This window comes from Neolamprologus brichardi, chromosome 22 (genome assembly GCF_056152115.1).
Source record: "Neolamprologus brichardi isolate AB-2024 chromosome 22, ASM5615211v1, whole genome shotgun sequence".
In the NCBI taxonomy this organism is placed as follows: Eukaryota; Metazoa; Chordata; class Actinopteri; order Cichliformes; family Cichlidae; genus Neolamprologus; species Neolamprologus brichardi.
Window position 1 is genome coordinate 16,839,833 of NC_142124.1, and position 26,321 is coordinate 16,866,153.

General features: G+C 41.0%; 1 protein-coding gene across 2 annotated transcripts in view; it reads right to left on the minus strand.

Moving 5' to 3' along the window:
- atxn1a (ataxin 1a) overlaps nucleotides 1-23,153 on the minus strand; it is a 93,077-nt gene extending 69,924 nt beyond the window's left edge. The window contains exon 1 of one of the 2 annotated variants that reach the window (XM_006787870.3): nucleotides 23,056-23,153. The gene's annotated coding sequence lies outside the window, so the exon portion shown is untranslated. Of the gene's footprint in view, nucleotides 1-17,136; nucleotides 17,238-23,055 lie in introns of those variants that run through there. The other variant, XM_035906570.2, reaches the window with a different exon arrangement.
- Between the last annotated feature and the right edge of the window lie 3,168 nt (nucleotides 23,154-26,321).

Below are 26,321 nucleotides of genomic sequence, written 5' to 3' on the forward strand. Positions count from 1 at the left end.
ATTAAATATATATGTATAAAGAGCGCAACAGTACTGCTGCTGCTAAAGCAAGAGGACACAAGAAAGCAGACGCTCTACATACTTTATAACATTCTTTCCCATAAAAGCTCTAAGCTTGCACATTTCTGTTACATGTCACTTCAATTTAACTCTGGTATTCTCACACGATGTGTTCCTCCCACCATCACCCTAATACAATATATGATAAATGTAATAAATCTCTCCTAAAAGGCTGGCAGGGAACTCCATGTGTCCTTGATTTCCTGCCTAAGCCATCTTCATTTGTGTTGTCTTTGTACTTGATTTGAACTTTTTGCAAAGTTCAAAAACTCTGGATCCAAAGGCATTATAAGGCAGATGGCCTTGGAAGTGAACTCTGCTGAAATTGAGTAGTACTTGGCTATTCTGCACAACATACACTCCTATAAACAAGCAGTTTTTCTAGTTTGAAATGTGCCAAAAGAGTAAGATTGGCTGCATGTGAGAGGTGGAATTATGACCAAATGGCTTAAGTCCTGCAAAAGTAACGTTCCAGTCAAATATATCCCCAAATGAATTTCACTCATTTGAATTAAATTGAAACTTTTATATTCTTACATGCAAAACAATGACAGATTTTTGCTTTTCCAATTCTATTCATTAAGTATTATGCAAGTAAAACTAAATTAACTAAAAATGAAAAGAAACAAGTGACAGTGAAAGAAAGTAAGAGCCCCATACACACAATGAAGCTGTAACAGGAACATGAACTCTTGGTTATGCAACTCACTTAGCAACCCTCAGCACTACAACTGCGGGTCAAAGTGTAGCACTCTAAAAAGCGTCCCAAATGTGCTTCTGTGTACCTGATGATCGGGCTTTTTCCTGCTGACAAACACAGATATGTCTTTACTGCCATTCATGCAGTATTCATACATGCACCATATATATCTCAGTAATTGGTGCTTCTGACATGTCAGATGTCAGAAGCACTATTGTTAAAATATTCTGAGATTAGAATATTTAATTCCAGTGTTTCCACTTAGTTACAGTTTGTTTAAAGAGGAGGGGTATGTATGAGTTATTTATGTTTTTTAGCTGCCTGGAAACACGAATATTAATTTAACTCTACACTATAGTCAGAGAGTCAGAGTAGTGTTGACAAACAGCGGCTTTCAAAATTTATTTCTGCCCGCAGCATTTTATCCCACACAATACTGAAATCTACCTCTGCCTCAAACGGTTAGTTTGCTTGGGTATTTGTGTAACGTTTGTCACTTAAAGGGTTAATCTAGATTAAAATGAACGTGTTAAAACAACAAAGGCACATAGCAGTACACCAACAGCTCCATGTCTGTGACATCAAATTACTGTTTTCATCAAGAGAGTCTTGCAACTTTGAGGACAGTAATTTCTTTCTTTGTGTGCTGTTTTCACAAACAAACTTTGTCACATGTCGACACAAAATCAATTTCATGATTTTACAAAAAAGTAATCTCAAGGCATTCAGTGTTTTAAGGTCGAGACTAGAATATCGCTGGCCAGTGAAACCCAATGATGTGACAAACACTTGTGAGCCAGCACTTGGCGACGGTGGCAAGGAAGGCAGATACCTCCAACAGAACCAGGCTCAGGGAGGCCCGGGGATGTTCCACAAATAGTGAGGGGTGTGAAGCCTAGGAAAGGCAGGGAAATACACATCAAACTGTTCTGAGATTATATTTGCTGGTCTGACAGTTTGTGTCCCTCTATGGTCTAAGAGAACCAGAGACACAAGGAGGAAGAGTGAAAACTTTCATGCTCAGTTTATGGGCTCAAGCACTGATTTTGGGCTATACCAAATAAAAAAAAGAAATCAAATTTGTAAAACTTGGTCAGGCCACACAAGTCACACTCAGAACTTCTTACATTATTTATGGTGCTACCTCGTTTAAAAATATAATATAATGCACTATAAAGTTGATGTGACAGCAGCAAACCTAGATGGCAATCAAACAATGCTCTAACACTCTGTTCATAAGGTAGATTACCAACAGAGGTAAATTAAGATGAAAACACACGTGCACATATTTTTGTCAGCACTCAGCATTGAGGCACCAACAGAAACTGGCTGTGTTGGGGAAATGCTTCAGAGGTTTAGGTTGAAAGCACTTACTCACTGTCTAATGCCTCTCCACTAGGCCTTTGCAGGAGGGGCCATTAATTGTCACCTGATGTTGTTACACCACTTATGAAATAATAATAAACTAATTAAAGCCATGAGATGATAATATTAACAAAGAACTTTACTAGAAGGTCAGTCATTGAGGTTGTGTTTAGTATTTTACAAAAGGCTTTAAAAAAAAAAGAAGCTATAAGCAAGTAGAAACACACTTTGTATATCAGTGTTGGTGGTGTCAGTTCCTTGGTAAGATTACTATGTGGTGCCGTGTCCTTGAACCAGAAAATTAAAAGTAAACTAACAAAGGTTTAATCAAATCCAACATAATCCATTTCTTACTTCCTGTCCTACTCTCACCTTGTCTTTTTCCCCCCTAAGATCTTCCTCTTTTTCTTCCTTCCTTCTTCTTTTTTTGTTTTTATATACTCTCTTTCTGTCTACTGATGCAAGTATTCTCCAGGGTAACACATCACAACATAACAACATCACTATGACACAAGACAGAGATGTGAGCTGAAGGGTGGGGTGAAGCAAAATTCAGAGCAGACACACAGTCCAAAGTGCAATTGCATAGAAGAAAACTGGGTGAAAGAGGGAAAAAAGAGAGGAAAAAGTGAACAAACGGTCTTCTCTGCATGGCACGCTGGTACAGCACAGAGCTAACATGTGCAAGTGAAGCCGACAGAGTTCACTAGCGTTGAACACTGGAGCGCAAGTTGCCACCTCAGGGAATTGCTCAGCATTGCTCAGTCGAGCCACGTTAGCACAGAGAGCCTGGAGACGCTGGAGTCGCAGGGAGCCCGGCTTTGATCGCCTCCCTAAGATCCGAATACGAGGATAAGGGGAATATGCTGGGAGGAAGACCTACAGGGAACACACATGCACCGAGAAAAAACCACTTCAAAGGTGTACACATGGGCACACACACACTGCACTACTTCAATTGCAATTTTTCCAAACATTTAAAAGACATACTGTACAGTAAGAACTACCCACGCATGCATAGTAATAATCTTCTGCCACTGATTCCCTGCAAAGGTTTTCTCTCTCACTCCCAACCACAAACAAGCACATGTGTTCTGGAAACGTGTGGAACGCTCGATGCACCCAGACATAGGAGACGCCGATATGAACGAGAGCTCAAAACCAGCTAACCCACCACTGAAAATTAAGTCCAAAGCTGAGTTAAATATGAACGGGGACAGCAAACAGCATTAATGCTACAGGCGCGCTCTCGAGCAGTAATCTGACAGTCAGGCAGACAACACGTATAATGGCCGGATTACGGACTTTCTACCACAGGAGAGCAAAGCGGATCCAAACTGTTGCTGTTCGAGCAGGTTTCAAGAGACCTCATTCAACACCTTGACACAAGCGTTTAGTCTCACTCGCCCCCACACTTTCATTCCTGTCAGAATGTGCTGAATGACGCGTCAACCTCTACTCTTTTTCTTGTCTGTCATGCTTTTAGCCGTGCCAACAGAGTCGTTTCTTCTTGAAGTTATAATTGCTTGTACAAGCCAAAGTTAAAGTTCACTGGTTGAGGACAGAAACTACGCTACGATCGGACCAAATGTTGGGGTGGCATCTTCCAGAAAAGTGAAAAGCGCCGTGAAAACAAGATGAATCCACTCAAACATTTAGAGCTAAACCTCAAATCTCTCTTCATCTATCAGCTTTAACGGCTATTTTTATTTTTTACTAATACATTTTTTTAATATGTACTGAAGGAACCATCCTTTCCCCAGCAGGAGACCAATGAAGGTCACATGAGGTAGTAACAGGGCTTTCACCCAGAAGCCTAGTGTGCAATGCCTGCATTTTCTCTTATTTGAGGAAATATCTTTCAAATAGAGTTCATCTGAGGAAATAAGCACAAATTATGCGTTTTTGCAATAGGGTGCTAATAACAAGGGCCTGAAGATGCAATTTGAAATTGGTTCAGTGCTGAATTATACCTACCTGGATACCTGGATCGGTTCAACTCTTTGGTTTTTAATGCTTCAATCATTCATAGGTCAGTGTTAAGTGGCATAACCTTCTGAAAGCCTTGAAAACTGCTGCTCAAGACCACTTAAAAAAATATATAAAAGTGGGCTCCTTGGAAAAAAAATATAAAGAAATTAGGGGTGTCTCAATGTACAGGAACTGAATTTATAAAAGACAAAGCTGCAGGAAATGATAAGGAAAATTAGTCTGGCATAAGGCATCTTATGTAATTGCTCCATCTAAAGAAAAAAAACATGTACCACGGGATACTCGTGCAATACAACATTACATACACTTTATTTGCATGTTTGCTTGAGAGTTGAATAGAAGTGGGTCAAACACAGCTGCTGACAAGAACAGCTATTGGCTGAGAGATAAAGTTTGAGGAGAAAAACATACATATCTTATTATGAAGGCCTGCAGGCAGTATTAAATCTTTTAATTTAACAACTGCTTTGTTTGAAACTATTTTGTATGCTGACTAAGTTTAAGTTGTTTTTGAAAAAAAAAAAAAGATTCATCCTTACAAATGACCGAAAATCTCAGTTTCTGGTTTGAACTAGGGCTGCCACGATTAGTCGACTAGTCACGATTACGTCGACTATCAAAATCGTCGACGACTGATTTAATAGTCGACGCGTTGTTTGAAGTTTTGTAAGATCACAAAAGACGCAGGAATAAGTAGCAGGATTTAAGAGTGTAATAACGGACTGAAACAGAAGATGGCAGCACTGCATGTACAAGGATGCCAGCTGCCGTTAAACCCCGAAGAAGAAGAAGCAGTGTCCCAGAATTCATAGCGCAGCCCAGCTCAGTTTCCAACAATGGCGGCAGCTAGTTAGTGTTAATATTACTCTTATTATTCTTTCTGGGTCACAAAATAAACATTTAACACATGTTCAGGCGAGAATGTAGCTGTGTAAACCTCTAATATCTGTTCAGTTTATCAAGACGCCACATATTTTTAAAAGCGCTCCGACGTTTTCGGAGACGTCTGTTACCCACTAGCTCGATAGCTAGCCGGGGGCTAGGCTCACTAGAGCCCGTAAGAACACCGGACTCCTGGCAAATCGTTTTCAAACCCAACATGACATATAAGTCACTTAGATAACTTAAAAATGTTATTGTTTGGCTTTTTTTTTTTTAGTATTTTATTTGTTCCTGAATAAATCGGTTTGGCTGAGATCAAAGTTATAGTTTTTACACAGCTGAATAAATGATAAATGATTATCAGAAGTGTGAGATGCTGGAGAATATACTCCGATGTCCCGTTATATTTTAGATAGCAAGGAGTTTATTAAACTTCACCGAAACAATCTGCAAATTTCATTAAAATTTAATAAACTATCATCTTGTCTTTATTTTTAGTTAGCACATACCTTAAACACTTAAAGCTGTAAGCTAATGATAGTTATATAAGAGCAGATGCTGCTGGTGCAATAAGCTGTAGTTTACTTCCAATGAATGCATCTCATTTGTCAACTAATCGCAAAATTAATCGGTGACTAGTTGACTATCAAAATAATCGTTTGTGGCAGCCCTATTTTGAACATAAGGCAGACCTGACACCAGAAGTGTGTGCACGTGGCCTGCCCTCAGGGTAGTGCTGACATTGTGCGGACACTGACACTGTAGAAAACAAAACACAGTGTCAAAGCAAAGTTCAACCAAAGAAAACACATCAAAAATAATTGTGCACATATTAGGCGTTATCTGTCCTGCACCAAATACTTTACCATCCCTCTTTTGACACTGTGCTCAACTTTAAGAAGATAATAGTTATTATGGGGTTCACAGCGTGACCTTAGGAAGTCACTAGCATACGTCAGGAAGCACTACGCCCGTGGCAGGTTCCTGCTGGCAGCACAGGTGCTCATACGCTCACTTAACACACACTGAACACACACACACACATACACACATGCTGATGCACAGACATTTGGCCGGGACACTGCAGATACATCCTCCTAGCCACACTGATAAGCCTAACCACACACAAAAAGATGCACACACATAAAAAGTACAGGTGCTCACACTGCCCCACCAGCTGTCCCTGACCAAGTGACCAAGACAGAGAGGACAAAGGAACAGAGAGACTACAAGAAAGAGAACTGAGCAGATGCCAACACTGACAGGTGTGTGTACTATATGTGTGTGAGAGATGTGTGAGTGAGCGCGTGCATGCGTGCGGGACAGGTCATGGCTCGCTTCCAACATGCTGCACTGCCCTTAACCCAAATAAGGTCCAGTTATCTTTGTTTAACCTTGACTGCAAGTGACGTGTGTATTTTTAGCATGCATTATGTGCGTCCACACCTGCAAACTCATCAAAAACACAGGCCCGGGGAAAAGCCATAAAAAAACACACTCCCTCCTTTAGGAGCTTAAATATGGAGCTCGACATCAACAGTAATGTGACATTTCAAGTCAGCGCAGTTGCTTCTTGAGGCTTTATGTCACTGTTGAGTTATGTTTGTCTTGTGACACATCATAAAAGACTGCTCCCGCTCACTCCTACAACAGAGCGACAGTCAATTATATAACCAAGGTCAAAGGGTCAGAGTACCTAACCCTGTGTTGGCCACACCCTGCTGCCTCTTAGCAATCCATAGTGAGACAAGGCGTCAATACTTGGATGTCCAGTGCTGCTCTCCAGGCTCCAGGGGCTTAGCTCAAACATGCCTTAGTGTGAAATCTCCTCAGCCCTGCAGTTATACACTGGAGAAAACTCTAATAGTAGCAATTAATCAAATTTGAATACATGAATTGGTTTGTTTTCTTTAGTTTTCTTAATCCCATGGAGAGTACCTTCAAGGACGAAGGTGGACAAACGTTTGGTTTAAACTCCAACATGTTCTTGTAAATTAACTGCATATTGTCAGGTCCTTAATTCCTCTTTCACTGTGCGCACTTTTCTGGAACAGGAACTTATGGATCAAATACTTCCACAGAGTGAGGACTAAATACGGCACTATTTTTAAAAGAGGTCAGCTATTAAAATGGTGTATGGCCTTTTGCTATCAACGTATATATCACAAATACTTCACAGGCAAGAGAGGCATGTAGGAGCTTGTAGTCCAGCTACAGACAGCATTATATTGTGGTCTTGTAAGGTATAACAGTACATTTGCTTGTGGCAGCTTGTTACACTGGGCGTTAGTCACAGGGATGGGCACCATGGGGCTACAAACTGCTACAAGGTCATGCTGAGATTACATAGTTGGAGGGGCCAAAAATTTAATGTGCACTCACTCAAACGCACACACCCCTTAGGGATTTGTATTTAGCTGTTAATGGCCCCAGTTAAATAAGTAAGGAAGTGCTTTAGATAATATATAAATGGTGAATTTTCTTATCACATCTGTTTTGCAAGGTTTTTTGTTTTTAAGTACGAAGGCGTAGGCTTGCTAGGACATCCTTAACATTTACAGTATTTCTGTAGCTACTGTATTTAGCTGTATTCTGTCAGTACTTTTAGAGTGCAAGTTGAAAGTTTAAATGAGGGCAGGTTTTAGTAGTGACTGCTTCTGCCTTTCTGTGCAGAAAAAAAATGCATGCATTAGAAAAAATAAACACACACACACACACACACACACACACGGTCGTCTGAGGTCAGGGAATTCTAAGTGCATTCCCCCCTTGACACATACTGTAAGTCTCTTTCATATACACACACACACACACCACGAGTGCCGTACAAACACAGAGACAGACACACACACACTTACTCAGAGGAGCGCCCCGAGTGTCTATACATGATTAAAAGACTGAAAGTGGGGCAGGCGCACAGTTCTTCTTCTCTGTGAAATTACTGCAGTTCCTTTTAGCCCACCTCAGCACACACACACAGCCACTCAAATGCACACATACTTGTAGCCCTGTGTCCATTATGTGTGCATAAATACAGCACAAGATAACAGGTCCATAAGTTGGCTTAATAATTGGGTGATACCTGCCATGAAGGAGAGTACAGGAACCAACCACTTACTCGTGCTGGCAGAACAAAAAAATGACTGAAATGCTGTTTACTTGATGCTTTGCATAATTATGTTATAACAGCACATCCAGAACACCCCAAATATTAAAAAATAAAGCGCCCTATTGCTTCAGTGGGTGTCCACTAACTGCTGAAAGATACCCTCATGTCTCATCTGTGTGAATGTGATATGTGATATATGTCAGCTTTTAATGTAAACTAGCTGATTATGAATTCAAACTGCTTTTGCTATGTAGTACTGCATATTTTAAGAACATCTTACCCTGAGCTTTTTACGCGAGCACAAATTAAAGGATCAATTTAAAGGATTAAGAATATCCAGGGGGGATTGAAAGGCATCATTACAATAAATTCTGCAGTCATAATGCTCGCCTTGCTATAGAATTGCAAAATGCTTCTATCTGAGATATTACTTCGAAAATAGCACAGTATTTATTTATTTTCTTTGCTTCTTTTTTTGTTTTGCTTGGGTTTTTTTCTTTCTTGCTTCTATCACTATGCTATTCTGTGCAAGACCAGAATTTCTTAAACCTTTCACTGCACCTCCAGTGTTAAAAGATGATCTGGTCCATTGATTTGTGATCTTGGAACTTTTCACAGAAAAGTTGCAGATCTGCAAATACTGGAACCACTAAAAATAGCTCTCAGGGAATTCAGATGCCAGTTACCTCTTCCAGGACTCAGCAAACACAGAACAGCAAACACATCTGTTCAAAGGACAGATGTTTTACAGATTACATTATTACAGAAATGCTTAATTTTCTGTATTTCATGTTAAATAAATATATGTTTGCTTTACATGTTTGTTTTTTTGTTAAACAATCAATTCCAAATGTCAGTTATTACAATTACCATTCATTTATTTTGGAGCAGCACGATTCATTTACCTTCAGCAGCCTTTGCGCAGCACCTAAAACAAACCTTTGCGATCCTTAATTAAAGTTCAGGTAGTCAGACACAGACGTGCACTATTTTTGGCAGATCCACCTCATTCTGAGTCACGCACAAATGTTGGAAATCTGTCATGAATCATTCTACTTTGGAACAAAAAAACTAAAATGGCTTTCAGTTACATGTCTGTACAAGAGGTGCCAAAGACGTACTGTGGTACCCTGAATTTAAAAATTCAGATTTGCATGATTTTCCAAATGCTAAGTTCCACATTAGAGACTAACAAAAATAAAAGAAATCATGAGAAATGCATCAGGGTTTCTTGTTTATCAGCTTTACAGAGAAAAATGCCTTAGAGACGCATCATACTTCACAGTTTATCCCAAAATGATGTATTGAACATATGCTTTCAGGTATGAAGCAATTGATCTGGGCTATGCTTGGTAGAGGTATAATGCCAGTTACAAATCTCTCAACATGTGCACACCGTGCACCAATTTTGACAGAAAATACACAAACTGATCCGAGGCTTTTTCCATCTTGCGGGGCTTACAAACAGAAACCCATTTAAATGAGTGCAGGACACAAGCTTACTACTTTTACGAGGCATTATGAAACTGTGCCTCAGTTTTAGAAGATTAGAAGTAAATAACAACAATAAAACCCTACAAATCTCTTTTCCAAAGCTGGAGCAGACGGGACCGAGTAGTATTACTATTGGTCGACTCCGATCATGTGCTGCACTTGGCAAACGCACTTAGGGCCGAGAAAGACCTGTGCAAAAAGTTCAAACAGAAACCTGCAAATCCAGCAGCTTCTTAGCAGCCTTGTGCAATTTTCCTGAGAATTAGATCATAGGCAGGGAGAGGGGACTGGATTTTTCTGTGTTGTGATTTTGGGAAATGAAAGTACACGTTTGAAACATGAACCTTTTGAAGTTGTGGATGTGTCCAGTTTTACATTGATCACTCAGGAACTGTTGATGCAACATCACTTCCAAGAGAAACTGATAAAATACAGATAGCTTTTGGGTCATACTGATAAGGCCTGGACTTGCAGGTCAGCAGATAGGAAGTCAAACATACTCATACTGGCACTTTGTGTTAAAACACACATTCAAGCACATATGCTGCACAGTTAGAAGGATTGATAATGCTCACATTGTGCAGAATAGCATGCAAATAACATGGAAAAGCTGCATTAAATTTTCTAAATAAGAATACTGGCACAGAGCAGGATATTGAAAGTACTTCAGCCTTACAGTATCCCTAACATCTGTATTTCCCTAACTATCAATATATTGACATTACCAAGACAACACAGTATAAACAAGCCACGAGCACTAGCAACCATGGTGCAAGACAGCTGACTCATATTTTAACCTCCTCGAATCTTAAATATAGAGCTCAGCTCCTCAAAACAAACACCCACCTTGACACGAGATTTTCTCACATCTTGCAATTTAAAACAATACTGATGAATAAGTGCCACATCATACAATGTGTGTAATACAAACTAAATGTGGTGCAAAGAGGAGAGAACCTATTAGCAAACTGAATCATGGGAAGATGAAGCATGCACTTACAGCCCTGTTTATAGTATCTCATAAGAATCATGATAAGCACTGATAAGCTTAAACCCAACCATTGCTGTTCTAATTTGTTTTACAGGAACTCAACCAACAAAGTATCTGCACATGTTAGCTGCTGCTCAGTGAATAGTTGTGATTCAGGGTCGCCCTGTTCAAGAGCAAATATCACAGAGCTCGGGTCTATCTGAGTGAATAAACTCAGCAGTGTGTGCATCAATGTTGCTGTTGGGTTTCCATCAGGAGGCCAGGAAACCTCTTCCCTGCTTTGTTTCATATCCACAATAAGAGACCTTGTTTCCAGTTGGTTTTATCTCTGTTTTTCAAGTTCAAGAAATAGAAAAGCTTTGGACATCTACATAGAGTATCCTCAAATGGCTCTCCCACTCTCTTGTGCATGTTTAAGTTAAAACTACCACGCCAAAGCACATTAAACAAAATAGCCTCTAATTTATTTATTACAGCCAGGGCGGTTCAGTTAAGTCGCAAACTGAGTAATATTGTTATTAACCTGTTACTTTCTGTTCAGCACCTTTACACATTCAACTGGCTAATCTCATATGGTTGTGTGACATTTATGCTGCTTTAGCGTGACACCATGTGTTGCGCACTGCAAGCTGCTTTACAACCCAACTCCACTCCAGCTTCTCCTTTCATGCTGTTTGTGATTTACTTGCTCAACCTTGCTGTAGCCATTCAAACAACACAGCTAATAGGAATTTGTCTCAGTGTGCTCACATATAACCACAAGACACACCCAACAACACACAATACAACACAACACAATACAAATACAAAAAGTACATCTAATTGATTGAGCCTATCCCTGTTGGGAGAAGATGCCATTGTGATGGCATAGTATGAAGCTATGGAAGGTAGATCGCAACCAATGATCTCAGAGGCTCTACATGCAACTTTTATAAGCTGTTGTTTGGCTTGAGCTACGATAGCAAATCGGGCTGGGCTGAAAGTAAGCATGCTTACTCTGTAAGCATTTGTCATAGCACAGAGTCACATTGCCATTTCTCAAAACCTATCGATAAACTTAAATTTTTTTCGCACACATGTTGTTTACACTACGGACGTACCGACTGATTATGTGAATCACATATTGTTCTGATTCCAGCTGGAAAAGTGGATCGTGATCTAAAGCGAATTCATTTCAGTTCTATGTTGTTTACTACACCATGCACTTGCAGTTTTTAAGTACTGTGCATTTCACCACACAGTGTAGTTAACATTACCAGTCGTGTCCATGTAGTTATCTGCTGTGATGAACCAGTTCGTCTGTTTCTGCGCTATGACGGCGTCTCTTTCATATTTGTCTGCATTTACATTCACGCACTGAGGTGCTTTACCTCACTTACCTTTCACAACATCTTATCTCTAAAGCATGCCATTGTTGTTTCTATTTTATTATAATGAAAGCTGAAAAGACTGAACAGCAACTCGAGACGATGATGTCTGCAACAGTTACGCCCTTTCCTGAAATAGCTGTTATGACAGGTGTATTTTGTTCAAGTTTTTGCATGCTTTAACTCCACCCTTGACCCAAATGGACACATGGATTCTCCTCCCTCACTCTCCACACCATTTCTCTTGCTTTAGGTAAGAATGTAAATGGTAGCCATAAAATGCCTCTTAGAAGGTGTACGCTACCTCAGTGCTCTCAACCCCCACCCTTTCAACAGTTAGGTAGCATGCCCTGTCAGGTTGCAAATGCACTCAGCTTCATCTCAAGCAGCCCTGCTAGAGATGCTGTGGGGGCAAATAGCTAGGAGAGCTAATGGCACATCATGTAGCATTAAACCGAGCTGGCTAGGCGCTGGTTTCCAAAACCAAAGCACTGGAGAGGAGGGGGAGAGAGATCATCTTTTTCCCCTCGAAAAGGCTGTTCCTGAATTTTGAGGCTAAATGAAGGGGAAAGGTCTGAGGAGAGAAGAGAAGGGGAGTTACACAGTTACGTTAGTGGTGAATGTTACACATCTGACAGGCAGGCGTAGTAAGCACCCATATACAAACTACTAAATCTTCAGTCAGAATTATTATTTCTGAATTTTGAAAAACACACAGTAAAACTAATACAGTTCTCTAACAGATTGTTTTAACAGTGCTGCCCTGCTGTGGCCTTAACGGGCCATGCTATCAGAGGAAAATAGCAGAGAGCACAAAAGCAGTGTCAACAGCAGACAATGAAAGCTAAGCCCAGTCAATTTATTTCCAAGGCTCTTAATTACTGTTATGATCTTATAGCTCTTCACAACGCCTACATTAGTAAATGGAAACAATATCACAGCTTAGACCTATGACTGAAACAAGTTAACATTTGCAGAAAAGCCTCAACATGAAGAAGCCCTCGACCTAGATACTTTTAAAGGGATCCACCTACCAGACTTCAGTTGAAGCCATTTGAACTGTGGTTTAGTTTCTCTAATAGACTGTCAGACCGTTAAACAACATGCCGGAAAATCATATCTGGAGCAACACACCACTTAAGTGGGGATTCCACCTTAAATGGTTCCCAAAGAGAAGGGAAGTGTTTATGGGGGATGGGGTATCAGGCCAGGTTCTAGGCGTCTATGTTAGGGTGGGCAGCTAGAAATAACATGTGGGTCAGAGACGAAGACTGAAGGTTAGAGCAGGCAATAGTAACTCGCAGGTTCCTAGTCTGCAGTCTCACAGAGAAAGGGAGAGAGAGCGTGCCAGGTGTCGTCCAGATTGGATGTCAGTCCATTTCTGCAGTGCTTCTGACCGGTCGTTCTACACCGATGGAAGCACTGAGCTGAACATTAACTGCTCTCTGTAACTGTGTGCTGAAACCTCCAGCACTAGATTTGCCCGAATCAATTAAATTACACGCAATACCTGCAACATTACGCTGAAATTCAAGCCCTGTAGACATACTGCAAACAGTACACGGGTATTTTTAAATACTGCACATGTATGCATGCATTACCAGATGTAAGAGAGTTCCCGTAAGAGGGAAGTTACAAAGTTCCCTTAAGAGCAGTCAAAGTTAGGGAATGTACAAAAACAGAAAAGTTTCTGGTGCTTAGTAATTTCCCATTAGGGAACTTTCTTTTTCTACCACAGGTAATTCCCTTGGGCAAGTCCCTGTGGATAGGTGTGTACGCTGGCTATAGCACAGTATCCGTGCACATATTTTCAAATATATGCTGATACTGAGCTGCATGTAAGGTTGTTAATGTCTGATCTCAATAAGAGTTAGATTATTCATGGCCATCCCGTACATGTTGTTTCTTACTCTGTGTCCATGACGGCCTTACTGCATGTTAGCATGAGTGTCTACAAGAACGGCTCACTTTAAACAATATCTATACCCATAGCAGGTATGAGACTGGGCCCCATTAGTCTGAGCTCTCTGGCAGCTAATATTAGATGATAGTGTCAGAGAATTGGACCTGGTCTGACCACAGTGAAACCTTACATTGACCTCATTTATCTGTGTCATAGCTCATCAGCTGGCCTGCCACACAGTCACCCACTGTTGAACACACTCACGAAAACATGAGACTGAGCTGCAGCATCCACAAAAACTAACACACAAATGCCTGACTAAATGCACACAAATATACAGCTATAAAACTGAAGACACAAAAATAATAGAAAGCAGAGTCGAGGAGCAGGCATTTTTTAGGCCACACTATACTAAATTACAACTTTCTGATTATTCTTTTGTCTTATTTTGACATTTTTTGTTCCCGCATTTTGATTTATTGTGACCACAAGATGCAATTTATTCCCATTTTTGTTTCCCCATTTTGGTTAAGTTGTGCACACACAATAATAAGAGCTGTCTGACAGCCCAGGCAGTCTCCCTTTTACTTTGTTGGAAAGGTATTCACAAATTTAAGCTTTCCAAATCAATAACTCACGAGCAAATTGTTGGTAAAACACGGGCGGCTCCTCTTTGTAGCCACAGCACGGCGAATAACAAGCTGCAACTTCATTTTCAACAAGAGGAGGCGTCTCTCCACGTGCACCCAAGCAACCCTCTACAACACCAATACTACAAATACTACAAAAATTATAAATAACTTCACTCCTTCACAGTCGTGTCAGAAAAATCACTTCACACATGAACGGTCTCCTGTTCTACTAGCTATTTCTTTCCTCCATATGGCAGCTCCCAGGCTCCGTACACATCTACACATAATATATACAGTTTTTGTTTTTCTCAACTCAAGGAATTATTTCTAAACTTGAGAACAAAGATCGCATTATCTTGTAAAACACCATTCCAATCAAATCAATAATAGAAGCGTGACGCTATTAAAAAAAGCATAGAAGAGAAAACTGTTATAGACGGTAAAACAGCAGGAAGAAAATTAATTCTCTTTATTGTACAGAAATGAATTCCTATAATTGTCTTGCACCATACTTGTGTCAACTCACTCAAAGCAGGAGTGATGCTACCACCGTACAAGTCAGCTCTCATCACCCAGTAATGCATATAATACAGTGACTTTCATCAAACAAGAACTGCGGGCCACTGGTTTACAGTGCCAACCAAATTTATTAGACCACCACCCAATGTAATCTTTATACCACAGCTGCACTAAATTAACAGTACTGATCATTGTCAAAATATTTTATCACATTTCTTTTATTAAAATGATATTTTTAATGGCAAAACTATAAAGATTTTCCAATTTACTGTTATACAAACAACAAAAATCTGAGAAAATCTTTTTAATTAAGATGTCAAATTACAGTTATTTACTTGCATTCCTCAATAGAGAGAGGCTGTAGCTCAGCACATAGAGCACATAGATTGTCTACTGATTGGAACGGTGGTAGTTCGATTCCCACAAGTGTCTGTGCGACGGATTCATTCGAGTGTGAATTCATGTTAGTTAAAAAAAATAAATCTGGGGTGAAATTACCACAAAATTAGTGTTTGGATGTTCTACTTCTCGGTCCAGTGTGCCGACTCGAATGTGGGTATGAAAATGCTGTAACTTTGTGAAAATATTTTCTAGTCTAGGCCGATGAAAGAGAATAACAAACTAAAAAGAAAAGACACTGTCTCCAAAGAGGTCCTGAAACTGTAATTGGGAATGGACTCCTGGGGATCGCGGCCAGGCAAGTATCATCCTGGATCGCTCCGGAGGAGTGTTTTAGCACACCTCCCTGACTGTCACAGCCAAATGACCCTGTTCCAATGTCATGAGCTTACTACATAGCTAAAGGAAAGGCCAGAAATAATAGCCAGCGAGTCAGTCAGTCAGACATGTACCCTGAAAGCTTGTCAAAAAGCTAGCCTGCAGCCAAGTATCAAGCCAAATGTCCAGCCGGATGAGGCTGACCCAAAGCCAGCCATCCAGTATAAAGGTGAACTAGCCAAGCCGCAGCTACCAGCCAGACAGGGAGCCAGCTGGACTGACATACAGATAGACAGAGAAATGTAGCACTGCACCCAGATCTATTCGAACCACACCACAGATTTGTCAGAGGAAATAGTTTCACTGTTTTAAATACTGCTTGTGGTTTAGTTGCACAGACTTGTCTCAACCTGTCATCAAGTGTTTGCCCATGTATGGCCCAGGCCATATGCTTAACCATGATTTTTTGTTACTACATACCGGTGCAATGTCAAAAAAAAGATAGAGAGAGCATCTAGCCCCTTATTTGAATTCTCGTCTTTGCTCCACATGCCACGTCATGGACCATCAATGAAATGACAGGCAGCATAGTTTTCTGGTGCATTGCACTGACCCTGGCCTTACAAGGAGTAAACAGTAGTAATGGAAAGCAATGTTTTGCCAAGAATAACACTGGTGAAGGGTGGGTTTTGGTATTCCAGGGATTGTTTCTATCACTGGCCATTTTCCTGTTATTGAATTCCTCTCACTCAATGCATATCCTTCTGGCTCAGACTTAAGTCATTGTTGATACCCACACACCCACTTTGCAACTGGGGACATGGGGCTTTTGCTACCCACTGAGGTAAATCCAGCAAAAATAGAGGTGCACTTAGAGTCACTTTAACTGGAATGCACAATTCAAACAAGTTAGCGTGATGTAATGGACTCTCTGCATGTCCAGACACCTTCATTTCCAGCTCGGTCTACAGTTTGTTAAACTTTAACGTTTAATTTGCAAATGGGAAATTACAAAACGCCTGCCTCATACTAGACTGGTTTACATGACATAACTGAATGCATGAATACAAAAAGCGACTTGCAAGAAAGGGTATAATGTTCTTTGTAATTGAAAAGATGAAAGGAAGAATTTGAATGGCATGGTCCAATTCGGTTTATCCAGCTGTCTGGGATGACTAATAAAGTTAAACATGACCTGATGTAATCAATTATAGCACAAGTAACAGTGTATTTTGATTAATTAACGTAGTACTGCCTCATAAATCAGCTCCAATAAAGTCAGAATGAGCACGAGAATTCATTAGTTGTTAACCTTGTGCCATAACCTTCACCCAAACAGTATTTGTGAATGTAATGTTTGAATAATAGAACTCATTACATTTGTGCTCCAATGAATGTACATTACCCCAATTCCTAACATTCTCTCTATCTATCTGGCTGTGTCCCAGGTTGTCAGCTTATCCCTGTCCCAAGCCTGAAGCTCTGCTGGGGAAAAGAAGAGTCTGCAGGAGCTGTCTGCCTGCCAGTCAGCGTCAACTCCCCTCTGTAATCCTCTACTGCCTTTGATAAAGAAGAGAAGAGAAGAGAAGAGAAGAGAAGAGAAGAGAAGAGAAGAGAAGGATTTTGTAGTTTGGAGATAAGTGGGAATATTTTTTTTGAAATAAGCAAATTAACAATTTTAGCAATAAAACCAGATTTCAATGATCCCACCAAATGTTTTGTGGCTCTTTCAAGCCTCATCTTAAAGAGACACTCCTCTGTTACACCCTATATAAAACCAATAACACATACACATTCCCTACTAATAGCTGAGCCGTTACCTGTTTGGTTCTCCTTCATTTATTTTAGCATTCAAAAGGCCCACGACTAAAACTTTTCGTTCCTTCTTGGAAAAGAGATAACAAGCGGGAGCATGGTGAATAAACTAATGCATGTTCACCTGCCTTTCATTTATAGTTCAGAGGATCTTACTGGCTTACAGATTCAAATTCGTAGCCTGCGTGCTCGTCATTTACCTATTTTTCTGTTTTTATTTAGACACCCTGGAGTTTAGACTATTTCAGCCTTTTACACCTTTTTCCTGGAAAACAGATGACCCTATATCATGTCAGCTCCACTGGCAGCCATTACAGAGCGAAAGCCAGCACACAGCCAAAGTAAGTCCCAAAGCCAGCTTCCCTGTTTCACATGGTTATTGAGCCATACAGCAGCTTATCGACCCGACAGCGTAACACAAGTTTGTAGGATGGCTTTAGTCCTCTCTCCCTCTATTTATCTTCCTCTGTCTGTCTCATTCGCTCATTCGGGCACTGGGACTATCTTGGTCATTCAGAAGATTGGTATTGATTAGCCACTTCAAAATAAAGACGGTAAGCACAGAAACAGGGTCACAAAGGCTCTAATGTCTGAGCACACACACACAAGGATCAACGAATGCTGCAAAGTGGCAAACAAGAGCAATCCTTTCTGAGGTCCTCTAATGTCGTGATAGCTGTACACTAATAAACTAAACTATGATCGGGACAAATACTGGCAAATAGCGCAAGCAAACAGTGGCATGTTTTTCACTCTTCCTGCAGATTCAAGGGCACAAACGACAGATTAAGGAACACAGGACTGTACACTAGTCAATAAAAAAAACATGATAACACATGGTGAAGTGTTCTGACATGAGGAAACGTTCATTGATCCCCTTAATAGCAGCATACTGTACGTGAATGTGTCCTTTATCTCGAGTGCGTGCATGTGTACTCGCCGCACTCGTGAATAGAGGAGGATAAAAGGAAAAGCTGAAAAGGTCTGAGCACACCGCACAGTTCAACAAGACAGCTCGATCGCTTGATCTGCCCCCATCCCCACCCACTGCTCTCTACCTTTTTAAAACCATTTTTCCTCACACACTTTTTTTGTTGTTGGTCGCTCTCATAGCTCACCTCACTGGCTTTTTGTCATTCTTTTCTGGCTCACCTCATTCGATCCCACACTTCGGAGCTTTTTTTTTATTATACCCCTGCATTTCTGAAAAACACTGTTTCCTTTCTGTCAAGCTCTCGGGTAACTTTTAGCAGAAAAGGAGAAAACCACGGATTAACTCGCAACTGCATTCGCATCGTTTTCATTATCCCACAGCAAATAACATTTTTTTTGGTGTTACAGCAACAGACATGAAGGCGTTTAGTGACTATTCTGAACATTGTGGCTTGGTAAGGAAGTTCTGGCACCTGATTTGGATGCTTGATGTTTGAGAACTACCAGAAAGCCAAGTGGGAAAGGTCAGCGTAGGACCCACTGGAGAGATTAAGCTCAACTTTGACACGGGAGTAGCTGAGGATCCCGAGGGACAAACTGGAGAAAGTTGCAGGAACAGTACTGCCCGGAAGCCGTTCGCACAATAGTCACAACAGTTTATTAACTGACTTGTCTTCATGGGCGCAAACTGTCGCGGTAAACAACAGAACCACACTAGCAGGCACGCAGCGGCACCACCAGTCACAAGACTTTCAGCAAAATGAGACTGAAGTTGGAATACCACACATTAGTTTCGCTTTTAGATATTCTTCTGTGAGATTTGAAACTCAACTTTCATTTTCACTCACTGCTTCTTTAGGTTGACGCACCACAACTACGCGGGTAGATCTAAGCGCCCGAATGATTTGGGTTCAGGTTGAAACACTTTTCCCACGTGAAGGCATGAAATGTATTTCAAATCGAAACTCAAGAGTCATGCCACAATTTTAAAAGAAAATTTGCAAGTATTGATACAAACAAATAGATTTCTTATTTTTCTTTTTTTTTGTAGCCTCAAGTAGTCTCAAAAATCACGTGTAATTTATATGATAATTTTATTGTCTTTTTTTGGCATAAAAATACTGCCAATTAGAATTTACAATACATTTCTATGAGAAATCCCAGTTTATTTATGGCATGTTTGCACTACAAGTGGATCAGTTCAACTTGTCAAATTTTCTGTGCAACCCAATGTAAAGAGTAAGCATTTTGTTCCACATAATGGCTCAATAGAGACACGCAGACACCTGTTTCGCACATTTGTCGATCTATTTGATCCTCCCACCCATCATTCACTCAGAGTATTAAACCATTTCTGTCACTTATTCATTCAGGCGTGAAATCTCCACCCAATCATTACCTGGAAATGATCTCTCTCTTTATGTCTTTCTCACAAACACACTGACACAAAATCTCCCGCTCATTTCCACACACGCGCACGCGCACACACACACAGCACAAGTTCCAAACACAAAGACGACACTCTAGCGTGATCTAGCAGATGTGTGTATTCATGTGTGTTTGACGGTGTGAGTCCGTGCACACATATGGCAAATGAGCCAAGCTCAGTTAAATGACTTGTGATTAGGACACATTGGCTTCTAATTGCCACTCATTACCATTTGAAAGTGAGTGGCGGCTCAAATCAAAGGCAGCAGTGGTAAAGTGTGCGCATGTGTGCGTGCGGCGGGAGAGCGGCTGAAGCAGCACGCCTGATTCACAGCCGCACGACTTGTACAACAGTTTGGACTTTTGCTTCATGCTTTTCCTTACAAGTAAGGCAGCGCTTTTTGGAGAAATGTGGGGAAAAAATATTCTGAAACTCAATCTAAAACTCTTTGAAATTCAAACTGGAACTAGCACAACAAAATCTAAGTTTACTTTTCAGCATCTCATGGTAACAGTCTTGGATTAGCACTGGGCAAATCGCTGCCACTCTACCTAAATCACTACAACATCCTCTGCTTACCTCCCTTCTAAAAATCTGCCCGTCTTCCCTTTATATTAACACCTCCCTTCTGCTCAAGCATTCATAATGCATCTATCTCCCAGCCATAAGCTGTTTTCACACCGGAACACCAGAGTCTGGAGAATCAGGTGAGCACACTGGCGGAAGTTGCTCATTTTCACAGGTAGCACACAGCAGGAGACAGACCCGTTCATAAGCATTCTTACCACCAGAAACATTCTGAGCGGTTCAACAAAGCTGCTGCCTGTGGAACGTGCAGGGGACGGGACAAAAGGCAACCAGTTGCTCGCGCTGCACGCTGTCAGCCATCATACAACGGTGGATATTTGCGTGCTAAAAATGCACCGCGGTGGATTAACATCTATAAAGCTTCGGTCATGAACAGTTCCTGGACGCCTCTAGTTGACCTCGCTAGCAGAGAAATTTATTTCAATTAAAAAGACCTTTCCATGGCATCCCACAGGGGCTAACACCGGATCCCACTCACTTCATTATCCACATCCTTCCCATCATTATACATGAATCCATCCCTTGTTAAAGATTTGAAGCTCAGCTGTACCTCTTGGATGCAACCCCTTCCTCTCTTCTCCAACCTGCTGTATTTAATACCAGTCACACATAAAAAATACATAATAGTTTCAGTATGGTTAATAAAGACTTAATGGCCATGTTGTTAAGTGCAAATACAACAGCCAATCACATGCCACCAACTCAATGCATTGATCTGCGTGTTCAAAAGGGTCTGACCGAATACCAGTACCTAAAAAATGGCTGGCCAGTGTCGATTATGTATTTTTTTTTTACAGAAAAGAGACAAAAGTCAAACTAGTGTGCATTTTTTCTTCACACTTTTTCTGTTTATTTTAATGTTGGAAGAGCTTGTATATGGGATTTATGGCAACCACGAGATCACATTTCTTTCAGTACTTGGATAACAACAATCATAGGCAGTGCAGATAAAATCTGAAATATGTGTTTACAGCCAAGAGTCAAAGCAAGCAAGGAATTTAATTAATGGGTCACTCGTATGTTTGTGCTCGCATCCTCCGCGGAGGACAGAAGTTCTTGAACTAGCGACAGCACTAACAGAAATGTCCAACACCATAAAACCCGTAACATCGGAGCCGACGGGCTGCACTGACTCTATAGGTTCACTCTGCAATAGTTTGCTAACACACAGTGGCTGCAAGTGAGTGAATTACAAGAACCATGGAATAAAACAGAAAGTGTGTTTTTACTGAAAGCTGCAGATTCAAATTTGTTGGTGTTTTAATATTTTCTATTTCTTTCAGTAACACGTTTAAAAAGTAGCAAAACAAAAGCCTTTTAGATAGAAAGCAAGTTTAACCACGATCACAGCTGTCCGCTGAGATATCTGTGTGTTGAAAGCGCTCTATGGGGTGTCCAGTCATTGATTGCTTAAGCCTACAGGACAGGCTTCAAAGATGAGAAATGACATAATCAACAAGTAATGCAAACCCACTTCTGTTTTTTCGTGTTTTTCCTATAAATTGCACAGATATCATCAGAAAAGAGGAAGACTTAAGCATGCAGCTGGTGGCAAGAAGCGCAGCTTTTTTCTTTCTTTTTCTTTTTTTAATCTTGAGCATTCACTTTGTCAATCAGTCTGCTGCCATTAGGAATGCTCGTTAAAAAACTATAGTGGGAGTGAAAGCATTGGCTACCACTTGGGACGCATAGCCTACCCTGCTCTGAGGTGTAAACAGAGTAAAAATAGCTTGCTATCACAGGCTTCCCTACAGTCCCGTTATATAATGGTCCATGCTAGGATGAATGACATCACGGGTAGTCCTGCAATCACAAACCGTATGTCCTTTACAACCAGCTGACAACGTAAAACATTGTGTAGTATTACGTGCGCAACAATAAATGCTTCCTAAGAATCGAAACATGCAAAACACCTGCGGTTACGCTTTTTTTTTAATCTAGAAATCATGTGGACTGTGGTTAGTAGTTCGCCTCCTTTCGTGTGGAGAAAACACTTCCGCGATAGTGAAACGTAGATGTTTTTTTTAAAAAAAAAAAATGTAACGCTTTCCCCTGACAGTCCCTGTCAGTAAGAAAAGAGTTCAGAAGAAGACCTATGTGGCCCGAAGCGACATTATTCGGACATGTCCGACAAAGAAATAGTCTGCAAAGAGGAAATGTTTTGAGCCGAGGTCGAGTGGCGCAGTTACTGGAAGTACAGCGCCTGCCCGACTCCCAACTCACCCGGCGGACGCGCTCCTCGCTCGGTCAGAATCCAGCCGAACCTCCGCCCCTCTTTCGTCCCATTTAAACAACACTTTGCGTTCACGTTTCCAAATGACAAGTATACCCACCCACAGCCCGCGTGGCCGCGTACTGTGTGGTCACTTAAAAATAGGTCAGAGTGCGAAGTAAACATTTTCTAAGGCTTTGAAGTAAACCAGAGCTTCAGCGCCACCCTTCCCAGTTCTTCCAGCCATTTTTTAAAATTTAGCCAGCTCCAAAAGAGAAGAGTGACAACGTCAAAGCGGTGACAGGTTGGCGAAAGCGGCTCTGTGGAAATAGTTCTGTGCGACTTACTGCGGGGTGTAGCGGGCTGTTGAGTTTGTGTCTCTCCTTGTTGCCAGGGCTCCCCTGCTCTGCTCCGGCGCTGACGGTGGAAAGCGTCTCCCCTCCTAATGATGTCTGCAGCGCTCAGCTAATAGCTCTCTGCCCCCACCTTCAGAGAGAGAGAGAAAGAGAGAGAGAGAGAGAGCGAGGGAGGGAGGGCGAGAGAGAAGTTCAAAACTGGAGCAGTTTGTAAACTACTCATGCAAAAATATGAGAGCTCGGAGCACAGAAAGCAGTCACAGAGATACAAGAGAGGTTCACTGACAGTGCCAGAGTGTGGGAATACACAGTATTCCTTTATTGGTAAGATTGTTTTACTCACAGTGGAGATTGGGCTGCGTTTTCAGGAGCAAATGCAAAGGCGCGCTGTGTGAAAGGAAGAATGGTTAATATTAGTATTATTATTTCTGTTTAACTCAGCCTCACTCAAAAAGTGGCTTCTCAGCAGTGTAAACACTTTATCTACAATACTACCCTGCACAGCTCAACATTGAGTTTATATTACTCAAGTAAAATTCTGAGGCATTTACACTTAACACTTAAAAAGGGGGGATCTATTAATCAAAATGATGATGTGTCAAAATGATCCCACACTGCTTCAATAATGTTGAGGTCCGGGCTCTGAGGGCCAAATCCATGACTGATCGTGCTCCATTGTTTGTTTTTTCTAACCAGGTATGTATTTATTGCATTGGCAGTGTGTTTGGGATCACTGTCATGATGAGAAATGAAGCTGTTGCCCACCAGCTGATTTTCAAATAGTATTGCTTGGTGGATTAAAATCTGATGGCACTTTCCCTTCTCTCAGAATGACTCCTTGACAGCCTCCCGTCCACGGAGACCATTTCTGATGAGGCTTTAGTGAACAGTAAATGGATCAGCTGAAGGGCCCATTCCTTAAGGACAGACTGTTCATCTGCTGTAGATTGTTTTTAGGCCTGACACTTCTTCTTTTGTCCTCCACCTGTCCAGTTTCCTCAGATTTTTTTTCAAGGACACAGTGCACACCATTTCAAGACATGCCAGATTTTCAGCAAATAGCTCTTCGAGGTGTAAAAATAGTGTTTCCTGTCTGTCACACTTTGTTAGCTTAGGTGTTTTTCATAGATTCAACAAAAGAAATGGGAACAAATTATGTGTTTTTCCAGCAGCCTGCTAGTAACAAAGTGCCTAGAGACAGAAATTAACATTTAATTCATAGGTCAGTGTTCAGTGCATACAAGGACTGAAAATGAGTAAAAGCAAAAAAGCAGCCAATATCTAATGTGGCTAATAACTTTTGCACAGCACCAGCCAAAAACATTTTTACAAAGTCGTAGTGGCCTTGACCTTTTCCCACCTAAAGCTAATCCTTTCATCCCTCAGTGCATGTGAACTTCTGTGCCAGACGTGCAGAGACGCCGCCTTCACATAGAGAGGATGGACAGATGGACAGCCAGAAAACAGAATGCCTCGTAGCATAGCTGTCACCAGCAAGGAGGCATAACGAGTCATAAAGTAGATCCACCTCCACTGGCTAAAATATCAAAAGGCTGCAGGTCACTGCTTCAACCATTTAAATCTAATAATATCATATGTATTATGTAAAACATATGTAATAATAATGCGACACATTGTGTACTTTTCCTTTTCTTTTGGTTAGTATATTGGTACATCTGTGTATTATGTAATCTAGTGTCACTAATTTGAATAGATGATATTTTTTATTAGCCCATGCAGGGGAACAAAAGTGTCACAGCAGCAAAACAAAGTCCATAAAGTGTGATAAATGAAGAAGACAACATAAAAGTTAATGAATATTATCTGAACACAAGCCACAAAGCATATTAGGAGTCTGAATGAATAAATATAACACGCAGCAGGCCTGTGGATTCTGGATGCAATTTAGCAAAAACTCAAGATTCACTTCAGATATTTGTTCTTATTGTTTATGCTACGAGGTTAGTCCTGTTTTCAGCGTGAATTGCTGCAAAAAAACATGCCATCCTTGGATTTGACTACACCAGGAAACTTCTGCTTTTTCTCAGAAGAGAAGAAGGTCATGGTATGTTTGTTTTGTTTTTTTAAAGCCAGAGAGTTCAGGAGCTGTTCAGCTGAAGGCAGTCGCTGACAGTCAGCTGACAGTGACATGATGGAACATCTCAGCTGCCGACAGCGACTGTTTTCACATACACACGCATAGCTACAAACATAAACACAACGATGGAGTGATGCTAGAAAACATACTTATGAAAGATGTTTATGCACTCGTGTCCTGATTAACTCTAATTCACTTTAAGGGGGCTAAATTCAATTCGCTCTAGTTCAAAGTTAATTATTATCAGTTATAATCATGCGTAAAGCATGTGTCAACTAAGCACAAAAACTAAGCTGTGCCACTGAAATAAGCTATCAAGATGAAAGAAATAAATACCCGCTTAACCCCTTCTCCTCTTTTTTGTGTTTTTATGATCTTGACCTCCGTGACCTCTCCCAGATTTCCAATGTGACAACAAGTGCCTTTTCCTCTTCGTCAGAGGAGAATGCAACCTGACACTGCCCGAGAGCCAAAGGGTGCACGAGGCTGCGGAGTGACAGACGATCAGGGATCTGTCCCACTCCCTGCGAGTCACTCAATAAGTGGCCTATTGTCCAGCACTCTATTGTGCTCTTGTCACATGCATCCCAAACAAAGAGACAGAGAGGTAGGTTGCCCTGTGTGCTAGAGGGCTAGCATTACATTCATGAAGAGATGCGGTGTACAAGCAAGTGTACGCAGGGAATGAAGAGCTTCATTTAAATAAAAAAAAACAAACAAACATTTAATATCCAGACCACACGTGTGCCATTTGATCCTGGAAGCCCTTGTAGTCCAAGTAGTAAAGGAAATAGTGCACTAACATGCAGAAGGCCATCAAAACTGTGGAAGTGATCTGCAACTTTGAGACATAAAGAGGATTTAAATACGTTGAGATTTGACTGATTGTTGTCATTACTACATCAGCCAGATGTATGCGTACTTTTGTGCTAACCTACCACCCATAATGCACCTCGTAGTTTCAGTTTCACGCCGTGTTGCTAAAATAGAACTTCCTATAATAACAAATGTGTAAGGCCAGAGTCAAGCGGAAGCAGTAAGTTGACCACACGTTTCAAAATAGATCACCAGTTTAATAAAAATACTTCCTCAGTGTCTCTCGAGCTCAACGGGCCTGCACATACGCAAGCATGTACTTGCACCTTCTTGTTCTCTGCAT